Genomic DNA, 13,309 nt, shown 5'->3' with positions numbered 1-13,309 from the left:
ACTACCGCAACTAGCCGGTGCCCCCCACATTGACTCTGCACTGGTACCCCCCCCCCCCGTATATAGCCTCCCTACTGTTATTTTATTTTACTTCTGCTCTTTTCTTCTCAACACTTTTTGTTGTTGTTGTTTTATTTTCCTTTTTTATAAAAAAAAATTAATGCATTGTTGGTTAATGGCTGTAAGTAAGCATTTCACGGCAATGTCTACACCTGTTGTATTCGGCGCATGTGGCAAATAAAATTTGATTTGATTTGATATATGGTTTCTCTGTGCAGTGCCATACACCAGTGTGAGAAATATTGAGTACCTGTGTGGGTGTCAGGAAAGATAAAGCTTTCACAGCCAAGACCAAGTGAAACCTTGGCACCAATTGTTCATGACAGCGGGCGAGTTCATATGGAGAAGACAAACATTTCTACATTTCTTTCAAAAACCAATCAGTAAGGCAGGAATAACCTGTCTTTTGTGTCATAAAAAATAATGATTGATTAGCTTTGACACAAATAGCAGGTTTCTATCCAGGTTGGGTATGGTTTAATATCAGTTTGTGTATAATGGTTTCTGACAACATTCAGGACTCTTCTTTCTGACTACTGTCATGTTGAGCTCAAACACCCTATTTTACTGCAACAGTGAATTCTTAGAAGCTTTGGTTTGTGAGATCAGGGGCAGTAGAGCAAACTACAACTACATGTTGTTATCTAACTTTTATATCTGCCTCTTCTTAGATTGCAAGTATCACTATAAGGACATGGATATAGTGGCTCCATTTCTTAATATTTAAAAAAGAGGTGGATTGACCAATTCTAATCTGATGCTTATCAATTGTATACAAAGATGTCTGATTATCTAATGCTATGTGAGTGTATATACAGTAGAAGTCTCAAACACATCACTTTCCTCTTACCATAGATAGAAATCTCAAGAGGTGCTCCTCGTTCTCAAAGCACCGAGTCATTTCCATGGTGATAGAGCTGTCCCATGAACTCACGGCTGGGTGAAGAAGACAGGTCAATGGTGCCTGTGGTGTTTCAACAAGCATCCAGCATCAGTCTCACACATGTGCTGCTTGGAGGATGAGTAGGTCCCAAATTGGACAATGAAGAGGGTTTGCTTTGCATATAGCTCTCTAATGCTAGACAAAGTCCTGCAAAGGCCAATGAAGTGAGTTGAACTTCTTTATGTAAGATATTAGTGGAAACATGTGGATGTCATATTTGCAATGCAAACGCTGTCTTGTGTGCAATGGCATGACAGTACGTTGACCTTGGGTGTCTTTCGTGGGCTACCCAAAAGGACACAGTAAGCCTCTGTGAGGTTGGGTGCAAAGTTGCACAATGCATTGTGTGTTTTTCTCTCTAACCTAAAAAGGCTATAATAAAATGGGTGATATATGATACTCATCTCTCTGTTTTTTATGTGTCAGTATGCTGCAGGGAAACCATAATTTTCTCCCTAGCTGTGGTCATTCCAGCTTGGTCAGTTATATTTTCACTGCACTCATCTCCCCTGGCACAGAGTTTCCTTTCATTTGACCTCTCTGACTCCTCTTTTAACCCACCGTTGCCATAACAACTGACCCACTGTGATTACTAGGCTTGAACAATACGCCCAGTCTGAGAAGGAGTGAGACGCAGCATCTCCCGACAGAAGTTCCCAGCGAGAGACACACTGTTAATTTGTATGACTTTTTCTCTTATGGGGATATTCTGGCTTGAGCTCAAGCCAGATGAGGTGTCTAAATTGGAAATAAGGGTGTAGCTCAATGTCTCAGATAGCAATTTGTCCCCAGGTATAGAGATAATGTGGATGTGATTGATCCTGGCAGTCTTACAAGTCTACACTTATCAAGGTGATGGATTGGCAGCGCTCTGTCATAAGCTTTCCAAACACCATCACTCTGGCCATGTAAACTCTGTTCAATCGAGTCTATAGCTTGATAGTTCAATTGAGTTTAAACGGGAAGGGGAGGGGGGGTGAATAATTTTGACAGTTACTGTGCCACGGGGTCATGTCAAATCCCCTTTTATGTCTCAAGTTAATAGGTTTTCTCTCATTTCAAACCCTTGAAAAATACTTAACTGGAAAACAAAAAAATGTGTTTGAAGCATCATAACCCAAGAGTTTACACCTCATTACCTAGTGTCGAAAGATAAAAGTCAGTCAGGAATATGTTTTCGCCAATCTCATTTATATTCAAACACTCACTAAGCACATGAGTAGGGTTGCAAAGCTACCAGTAATTTACGAAAGTTACTGGAATCTTCAGAAATTTGGGTAATTAACAGAAATCTATGGCAATCTATCGTACCTTTGATAATTTATACTTGAATAAATGTAAAACGTATTCATATATAATTTTATTTTTGTATATTTGTGTCCATTTGTCCCATGAGTTTCTAGTAGATAGACCATATGGTTCAAGACGAAATAGCCTAATTAATTAAAAGAAAATCATCCAATCAACAATGACATTATTATCAATTACCTCTACAACTTGTCCAACTATTGACTTTTTTCACAACTGCTACCAGTTTGATGCCAAAACATTGACAACAAATTATTATTGACAAACTAAAATAAATACAAATTTGTAAAAATATATATAAAGGATATTTTATGCTGAAACCCTCATATTAAACACCAATGGTATTCACTAAGTTGATGGTTTATATTTAGGATAATGTTTTACAGTTTAGTCATTGTATTTTTTATTTTAAAATCATCTTATTTAAATTATTTCATATACACTGAACATAAATATAAACGCAACATGTAAAGTGTTGGTCCCATGTTTCATGAGCTGAATGTCATATTTGACAAGACGGGCGGCAGGTAGCTTAGTGGTTAAGAGCGTTGTGGCAGTAACTGAAAGGTCGCTGGTTCTAATACCCGAGCCCACTAGGTGAAAAATCTGTCGATGTGCCCTTGAGCAAGGCACTTAACCCTAATTGCTCCTGTAAGTCGCTCTGGATAAGAGCGTCTGCTAAATGACCAATTATTTATTTATTTAGCTGAAATAAAAGATCCCAGAAATGTTCCATACGCAGAAAAAGCGTATTTCTTTCAAATTGTGTACGCAACTTTGTTTACATCCCTGTTAGTGAGTATTTCTCCTTTACCAAGATAATCCATCCACCTGCCAGGTGTGGCATATCAAGAAGCTGATTAAACAGCATGATCATTACACAGGTGCACCTTGTGCTGGGGACAATAAAAGGCCACTCTAAAATGTACAGTTTTGTCACACAACACAATGCCACAGATGTCTCAAGTTTTGAGGGAGCGTGCAATTGGCATGCTGACTGCAGGAATGTCCACCAGAGCTGTTGCCGGATAATGTTATGCTCATTTCTCTACCATAAGCCTCCTCCAACATTGTTTTAGAGAATTTGGCAGTACGTCCAACCGGCCTCACAACCACAGACCACGTGTACCACACCAGCCCAGGATCTCCACATCCGGCTTCTTCACCTGCAGGATTGTCAGAGACCAGCTACCCGGACAGCTGATGAAACTATGGGTTTGCACAACCGAATAATTTCTGCAAAGAAGCTAATCTGCGTGCTCGTCATTCTGACTAGGGTCTTGACCTGACTGCAGTTTGGCGTAGTAAACGATTCATCTGTGAAGAGCACACTGCAGCAAGCAGATGGGTATGCTGGATGACTCTATGCATGCATCATGTGGTCATTGGTCAGGACTCTGTTTCAAAGGATTCCGTCATACACTTTTTACATCAATACGTCATTGTAGATCATGCCTCACCAAACACACCGCTGAAATGGCCCACCAAGATACTGACGGTGCTGGCTGTGGTTGTCTCTCTGCATAATGCATTACATATCAATGACTTCGATGGGAGATATGCATCATATGATGACTTTCTCCAACAGCACACTTAAAGGGCCAATCTGGAGTTGCTACATCACATTTTGGACTGTTAAATTAATTATATATAGCCATTGATTCTTGAAGAATACCCCATCAGAATAATCCAATGTTTGTAAACACAGTCAATGTAAAGTCAATGTAAGCAAACACTTTATATCTTCAAAACATGGTTAAAACTATCATTTTGGTTATATTTCTCAAGCCCCATCCCTCAGCTGTTTACCAAAACAAGTAGCAGGGTGACAGCTTTGTTATTGTTTGAAATCTGGATTGGCCCTTTAAGCTCAAAATCAATCTCATCTATACCACCCTTGAGTTAACCATTTTGTTGCATAATGTGTAATGTGCCGTTGAAAATTATATACAGCAGATAAGAGGAATGGCTCCATTTTCTCTAATTTTGATTGCTAGCTGTAATCATGACTTATTTCACCAGATCTTTGTCCTAAATTACCCACTTGTATTCGTGTTTGCCATTTGATCCTGTTAAAATAGAGACTGTAATATAGCAGCTCCAAAATACTGTTTTAATGCACTTACACAAAGGCTAAGTGAAAGCAGTGGAGCTATCTCCATGCTTTTCCTATTAAAAAGCAGTGCCTGTGTACGTAACCTCCGCATTTGGATTGATTGTGTTTCTAGCTCCCCAGGAGTTCCTGCATGCTAATTGTCATGTCGAGACGGTTACAAAATCCACCATTTCACCTAGTCACGGTTCACTTCAGATTCCCTCCCCTCTACAATGTGGGCCCCCATAGCAACAGTCCAGAGAGGGCAGGGACAGGTCAAGAGAGCCCTCTACAGGCAAAAGGGAGAATAAGCACACGTTTCTGAGTAAAATCAGAATCTGACCATGGAGCTCTAGCCTATAAGAACATACACGGAATCTTAACTCCTGATAGGCTAATACTGTAGAGATATGCATTGTCAAACTGAAATGGTTGAGATGGGAAAGCCATACCTTTCCTTATGAGAGGCTAGGTATGTATTTGATAGTATGATTGTACATAAGTTAATTGAGCTATTTGGACATTATAGAGATTGTCTCTTCAGTACATGTAGAAACTGTATATGTAATTCAAATTAATAAAAACAGTGTGTTTAGGAGGTGATATAATTAATAACATGTATACTCCATTTATAATCCATGAAAATACTATCTTCCAAATATTTGGAGAAAACATTGTGGGCATATTGAGCAAGTGAATCAATTGGCAAATATATGCTAGAATTAGTGTATTTGTTGCTTCAATGGTCCCCCAGATGCATTTTAACTTGTAGTTTATATAGACCAGTGCAGATGTAGAATCATACATTATAACGAGTATTAACATTGTCACTATACACAACAACTCCATAACCCTTTGCTGAATCACATTGGTTCTGAGATCAAGTTGGTATGTAGAAAAATGTCCACCTACTGTAAGCTATTTGTGTGACTTGTTTACATTTGATTTCATAATGCACAAAATAAATAAAAATTGTAAACATGGCAAGAAGTCAAAGAGCCACTAACACACCTTTAAAGATGGATGAATATATATCATGCATTAAAAACCTCATTCATTTTCTTTGCATATTTATTATCTCATTCATTGTTTTTTAAAATTGATTTACCAGTGTGATGGCATTGGTGAGACGGCAGATCTCTGAGGCATTGTGCTAGGGGCCACACTGCTCATTAGCAATCCTCCTATCTGATTCCCATGCACTTTTCTTTGCCCTGCAAAGTGCCAGTAATGGAATTTAAATTAGTTTCCCAGCTGAATTAATTTACCAGCGATGAATGCACACTTCTGAAAGAAGCATTTGCAGGCAGAGGCTGGGAACTAGGGTTGCCAAGGGAGTGTATTTTACTGGTTTACTTTTAAAGTTTACTAGTAAACTTCCAGAATTTTGGTATCTTTCAAGGATTTTATGTAATCTATTAAAATACATCTAGTGGCCCTTTTGGGTACTTTAGATTATCACAGGTGTCTGTAATTATCTCTGGCCCTCTAACTTGTCTTATCATGTGTAAAATAAATGAAATAATTAAATAAGATGATTTAAAAAATAAAAATAGAATGACAAAGCTGTAAAACATTATCGTAAATATAAACCATCAACCTAGTGAATGCCATTGGTGTTTAATATGAGGGTTTCAGTATGAAATATGTATTTGTTGTCAATGTTTTGGCATCAAACTGGTTGCAGTTGTGAAAAAAGTGAATAGTTGGACGAGTTGTAGAGGTAATTGAAAATAATGCCATTGTTGATTAGATGCTTTTTTCATTAATTAGGCTATTTCCTCTTGAACCATATGGTCTATCTACTAGAAACTGATGGACAGTATGGACACAGATACACAAAATTAGTACTATATATGAATAGATGTTTTAAAAGTTATTCAAGTATAAATTACCAAAGTTACAATAGATTGCCGTGCCAGGACAACAACCTCTCCCTCAACGTGATCAAGACAAAGGAGATTATTGTGGACTACAGGAAAAAGAAGATGACCGAACCCGCCCCCATTCTCATCGACGGGGCTGTAGCGGAGCAGGTTGATAGCTTCAAGTTCCTTGGTGTCCACATCACCAACAAACTAACATGGTCCAAGCACACCAAGACAGTCGTGAAGAGGGCACGACAAAACCTATTCCCCCTAAGGAGACTGAAAAGATTTGGCATGGGTCCTCAGATCCTCAAAACGTTCTACAGCTGCATCATCGAGAGCATCCTGACTGGTTGCGTCACTGCCTGGTATGGCAATTGCTCGGCCTCCGACCGCAAGGCACTACAGAGGGTAGTGCGTACGGCCCAGTACATCACTGGGGCCAAGCTTCCTGCCATCCAGGACCTCTATACCAGGCGGTGTCAGAGGAAGGCCCTAAAAATTGTCAAAGACTCCAGCCACCCTAGTCATAGACTGTTCTCTCTGCTACCGTACGGCAAGCGGTACCGGAGCGCCAAGTCTAGGTCCAAGAGGCTTCTAAACAGCTTCTACCCCTAAGCCATAAGACTCCTGAACATCTAATCAAATGGCTACACAGACTATTCGCATTGGGCAGCTCAAGGAGCGATGTCAAGTTTTTTAATCTCACAGATGTAACCAGAAACCAGTTGATCAAATTTGTCACAGGCAGTTGCATGCTGCATAAATGCTCTATGCCTACTGTCATATGTTAAAGTTTGAGATAATGTTTATTGCAATGCATGATAAGTGTGGGCTTATGTATGTGTGTATGGTAAATATACACTGTGGCCAGTTTATTAGGTATACCCATCCAGTACCGAGTCAGACCCCCCTTTGCCTCCAGAACAGCCTGATTTCTTCGGGGAATGGAAACATAGCTCAATTGGTATCAAGGGACCTAACGTGTCCCAGGAAAACATTCCCCACACCATTACACCACCGCCACCAGCCTGTACCATTGGTACCAGGCAGGAGTGGGCCATGGACTCATGCTGCTTACGCTAAATGCTGACTCTGCCATCAGCATGGCACAACTGTCACACCCTGGCTCTGGGACTCTATATGTTGAGCCAGGGTGTGTTCATTCTATGTGTTCTGTTTCTATGTTGGGTGTTCTAGGTTGTGTTTTTCTATGTTTGCCTGTGTGACTCCCAATCAGAGGCAACGAGTGTCAGCTGTAGGCTGGTTGTCTCTGATTGGGAGCCATATTTAAACTGTATGTTTTTCCCTTTGGGTTTGTGGGTTTTTGTTCCTTGTCGGTCTTTGTCACCGTGGACTTCACGAGTCGTTTATTGTTTTTGTTTAGTGTGCTTATTATCACTGACGGTAATAAAGTCAATCATGTTCGCTCAACACGCTGCGTATTGGTCTACTTCTCGTCAAGACGATCGTGACAACAACAGGAACCGGGATTCCTGTTTGTGGCCCGTCTGTTAGCTTGCATGATTCTTGCCATTCTCCTTCGAGCTCTCATCAACGAGCTATTTTCGCCCACAGGACTGCCGCTGACTGGATGTTTTTTGTTTGTCGCACCATTCTCGGTAAACCCTTGACACTGTCATGCATGAAAAGCCTAGGAGGCCGGCCGTTTCCGAGATACTGGATCCAGTGCACCTGGCACCGACGATCACACCATGCTGAAAGTCGCTTAGGTCACTTGTTTTGCCCATTCTAACGTTCAATCAAACAGTCACTGAATGCCTCAATGCCTGCCATGGCCACATGACTCACTGTCTGTAGGAGCGAACCATTTTCGTGAATGGGGTGGTGTACCTAATAAACTGGCCACTGAGTGTACATAGGACATGCAGACCTATGTGTGTCTCTCCTCATAGGAATGTGAAGGTGTTACATGTATCACACTGCACATTCTATATTTGACTCAGTGTCCAGTGGGCCCCCATAGTGGTCTACAGCCGACAGACATACTGAATTCTGTATCATGATGGAGTTACGAGTCTATGGATTGGGGTACAGGGATTGTGTTCTTGCTGTCATTGGGAAAACACACAGAAGGAGATCATACTTTCTGTAATAGGTGGGATTGGTACCGGTGAACTCTCACTCGGGAAGCCAACAGCCATTAGACCAAGAGGGAACCCCTGTGGTCCGAGCGTGACAATTGGTCTTTGGCAGAGCTATCAATCACAACATTTCCATACATGGTTGACAGGGACAGTGTGCAAATGTCAAAGCTATTTGAAGCTTTGCCAGAGAGTGGATATAATAAGGAAGGACATGAGAATCAGAGAGAACAGAGCAAAGACCAGTCGACATCAAGCGTTCGTGAAGCACTCCTGTCCCATTATCCAAAGGCCAATAATCGTATAGATGTAGGGTAATTGTTGTGAATATTAATGAATGGGGATGGAGTCATTCATTTACCTATTATAAACTTACACATATTGTAATTTCCTTTGTTAGAATTAAACACAGTAAAATTGTAACGATCCCGGCAGTCTGAGTCGGGTCCTGTCTGTGGACTAGTTTTTATGTTCGTTATCTCCAGTTTCCCGAGGGTTCTGGAACGCTCCGGGGAGCTCTCTTGATTTCCGCACCTGCATCCCATCAGCAATCTGCACACCTGGTCCTGATCATCACCCTTCTTAGGCTCTGGCCTAACATCCATTCCCTGCCGGATCGTTAGCCATGAACAGTAGGTTTACCAGAGTATCAGTCTTAGAGCCTAGCGTTAGTTTTGTTGTTTTTGCACCTTGTTGGTTTGTTGCTTACTTACCCCCGTTTTGTTCCATCTGCAGTCACCCGTCCGGAACCTTCATCCAACCTCTGCCTGGTGGTCGGCGGCTGCCGACCCAGGATGGGATCAACCACTGCACCCCCAACAACTAATCAACGCCGCCCGCTCTGTTCCCTGGATTATTCAGCATCACTCTTGAATTTGTAAATAAACACTCACCCTCGTTTCAACTTACCTTGTCCTGGTCTGCTTCTGGGTTCTGGCTTAGCAACTCGTGACAAAAATATTGCTTTCTGGGCCATGGTCATTTCCATTCAAATAATACATTTTAATGTATATCTATAGGTCTGTAGTAAGACTCAACACAGTCATCTGGCAAATTCCACACAATTCTGACTTTCACATATGATCTAATAATGTGTCAGGTATATACGGGGGGTGTGAGGTAGGGTAAACAACACTATTGGTTTCTACAGAGGGCCAGTCTGAAGTCTGAAGTCTGTTGACATCAATGTGGTGAGACCCACACAGACACGGTAAGACTGAGTCTTACTTTCTTTTGAGGGGAAATGTCTAATCCAATGTTAATAATTAGATATGGAGGTAATTTTTTGTTAAAACTAGCTGATAGGTTATACTCCAAAGAAAGGTTGTTGGAAAGGGGTGTCTGGTATTATTAATTAACCAAATATTTATATTTAATTTGTACTTTTGTTCATGTCTCTAAGAAAAAAAAACAAGCAGGTGTGATGAGTGTGATGGAAGGAGTCAGGCGCAGGAGGGTAATACAGAGTTTATTCCTTCCTTACACAAAATACGCTGGAATAACGACCAACGAAACAGGCACAGGGGAAACTATCTACCCTGGAAATACACTGTAACGGTATCTCCATACAATACATAGGCACAGGGGAAATATCTACCCTGGCAACAAAATGGTACGAGTAGCTCCACCGAGCTACACTACTCTCACATTCAAACAATCACCCACAAGGACAAGGGGGCAGAGGGAACACTTATACACGGACTAATGAGGGGATTAGAACAAGGTGTGTGTGATTGACAAGACAAGACAAATGTGATGATGATAATTGGGGCGGCAGTGGTTAGTAAGCCGGTGACGACGAACGCCGAAGCCTGCCCGAACAAGGAGGGGAGGCAGCCTCGGCGGCAGAAGTCGTGACAGTACCCCCCCCTTGGCGTGCCGACCCCAGCCTCGGGGACGGCCAGGAGGACGCGGAGCAGGGCGAGCTGGATGGCGATGGTGGAAATCCCGCAACAGGGAGGGATCGAGGATATCCCTTACCGGGACCCAGCACCGTTCCTCCGGACCGTACCCCTCCCACTCCACGCCTCTAATCCAGGATGGAACGGACAGAGTACGCCGGGGCCCCCTCGATGTCCAGAGGAGGTGGAGGAACCTCCCGCACCTCAGACTCCTGGAGCGGACCAACCACCACTGGCCTGAGGAGAGACACATGAAACGAGGGGTTAATACGGTAATCAGGGGGAAGTAATAACCTATACGTGACCTCGTTGATTCTCCTCAGGACTTTGAACCGGCCCACAAACCGCGGGCTCAGCTTCCGGCAGGGCAGGCGGAGGGGCAGATTCCGGGTCGAGAGCCAGACCCGATTCCCCGGGACGAAGACCGGGGCCTCACTGCAGTGATGGTCAGCGTTGGCCTTCTGACGACGCACGGCGCGCTGGAGGTGAACGTGGGCAGCGTCCCACATCTCCTCCGCGTGCCGAAACCAGTCATCTACCGCAGGAGCCTCAGTCTGGCTCTGGTGCCACGGTGCCAGAACCGGTTGGTAACCTAAAACACATTTGAATGGTGTTAGGTCAGTAGAGGAGTGGCGGAGAGAGTTCTGGGCATATTCTGCCCATGGCAAGAATACCGACCACTCCCCTGGCCGGTCCTGGCAGTAGGACCGCAGGAACCTACCTACATCCTGATTTACCTGTTCCACCTGCCCATTTGACCCGGGGTGGAACCCAGAGGTCAGGCTGACCGAGACCCCCAGACGTTCCATGAACGCCTTCCAAACCTTGGACATGAACTGGGGACCTCGATCAGACACTATATCTTCTGGCACCCTGTAGTGCCGGAAGACGTGAGTAAACAGGGCCTCCGCAGTCTGCAGGGCCGTGGGGAGACCGGGAAGAGGAAGGAGGCGGCAGGACTTGGAAAAGCAGTCCACAATGACCAGGATGGTGGTGTTACCTTGGGAGAGGGGAAGATCAGTCAAAAAATCTATACTAAGGTGAGACCATGGTCGTTGTGGAACTGGTAAAGGTTGTAACTTACCCGCTGGGAGGTGCCTAGGTGCCTTACTCTGGGCGCATACCGAGCAGGAGGAGACGTACACCCTCACATCCTTAGCCAAGGTAGGCCACCAGTACTTTCCGATCAAGCAGCGCACTGTACGACCGATACCTGGGTGACCAGAGGAGGGTGACGTGTGTGCCCAGAAGATCAGACGATCACAGATAAGAGCAGGCACGTACCACAGCCCAGCTGGACACTGAGGTGGAGATGGATCTGTGTGTAATGCCTGCTCTATATCCGCGTCCATCGTCCATACTACCGGCGCCACAATGCAGGAGGCCGGGAGTATGGGGGTGTTGTCTCTGGGCCTCTCCTCTGTGTCATACAGCCGGGACAGTGCGTCTGCCTTCACGTTTTTCGTACCCGGAATGTATGACAGTGTAAAATCAAACCGGGTATGGAATAGGGCCACCTGGTCTGGCGAGGATTCAGCCTCCTCGCTGCCCGGATGTACTCCAGGTTACGGTGGTCCGTCCAGACGAGGAAAGGGTGTTTCGCCCCTTCGAGCCAATGCCTCCACACGGTCACGGACAACAGCCAACAGCTCCCGATCACCAACGTCGTAGTTCTGCTCCGCCGGGCTGAGCTTCTTAGAGAAGAAGGCACAGGGGCGGAGCTTGGGTGGCGTGCCCGAGTGTTGTGACAGGACAGCGCCTATCCCTACCTCGGACGCATCCACCTCCACTACGAACGGTAGTGATGGATCGGGTTGGGCCAGTACCGGGGCTGAGGTGAACAGACCCCGGAGTCTTCCGAAGGCCAGGTCAGCCTCAGCAGTCCAGCGGAGCCGGGACGGCCCACTCTTCAACAGGGATGTAATGGGAGCTGCGACCTTGCCAAAGCCTCGGATAAACCTCTGATAATAGTTGGCAAAGCCAAGGAAGCGCTGCACCTCCTTAACCGTGGTTGGAGTCGGCCAATTACGCACGGCTGAAATGCGGTCTCCCTCCATCTCCACACCGGAGGTGGTAATGCGGTATCCGAGGAAGGAGACAGACTGCTGGAAAAACATACACTTCTCTGCCTTGGCATAAAGGTAATTTCCAACAGTCGGGCCAGCACTTTGGGAACCAGGGACACATGCTCGGCACGCGTTGCGGAATACACCAGGATGTCATCGATGTAGACCACCACACCACGACCAAGCATGTCCCGAAACACCTCATTCACAAAGGACTGGAAGACGGATGGAGCATTCATCAAACCTTAGGGCATCACCAGGTATTCATAATGCCCCGTTGTTGTGCTGAATGCTGTCTTCCACTCATCCTCCTCCCGAACACGCACCAGGTTGTATGCCTCCTAGAGTTCTAGCTTAGTGAAGAAGTGTGCCCCATGCATTGATGCAATCACTGAGGGAATGAGGGTGAGAGGATAAGTAAATCTAATCGTCTCCTTGTTCAGTGATCGATAATCAATGCACGGGCGCAGACCGCTGTCTTTCTTCTTCACAAAGAAGAAACTCGAGGAGACGGGTGAAGTGGAGGGATGTATATAACCCTGGCCCAGGGACTCGGTGACATATGTTTCCATAGTCTCCGTTTCAGCCTGCGACAGGGGGTACACATGACTCCTGGGAGGTACAGCGTCTACCCAAAGGTTTATCGCGCAATCCCCCACCCGATGAGGTGGTAATTTAGTCGCAGAAAACACGTGCGCCAAATCGAGGTATTCGGGGGGAATGCGCACGGTGGAGGTACCGTCTGGACTTTCCACCGTGGTTGCACCAATGGAAACACCTAGACACCTACCCTGACACTCTAGCGACCACCCCGTGAGAGCCCTCTGCGGCCATGAGAAGGTGGGGTTGTGGAGTGCTAGCTAAGGGATACCTAATACCACAGGGAAAGCAGGAGACTCAATAATCGAAAAAATAACCTGCTCACAATGTGTCTCCTGGGTGATCATGGTGACTGGTATAGTG

The sequence above is a fragment of the Coregonus clupeaformis genome, chromosome 5 (genome assembly GCF_020615455.1).
Source record: "Coregonus clupeaformis isolate EN_2021a chromosome 5, ASM2061545v1, whole genome shotgun sequence".
In the NCBI taxonomy this organism is placed as follows: domain Eukaryota; kingdom Metazoa; phylum Chordata; class Actinopteri; order Salmoniformes; family Salmonidae; genus Coregonus; species Coregonus clupeaformis.
Note: the sequence above shows the minus strand (reverse complement) of the source record.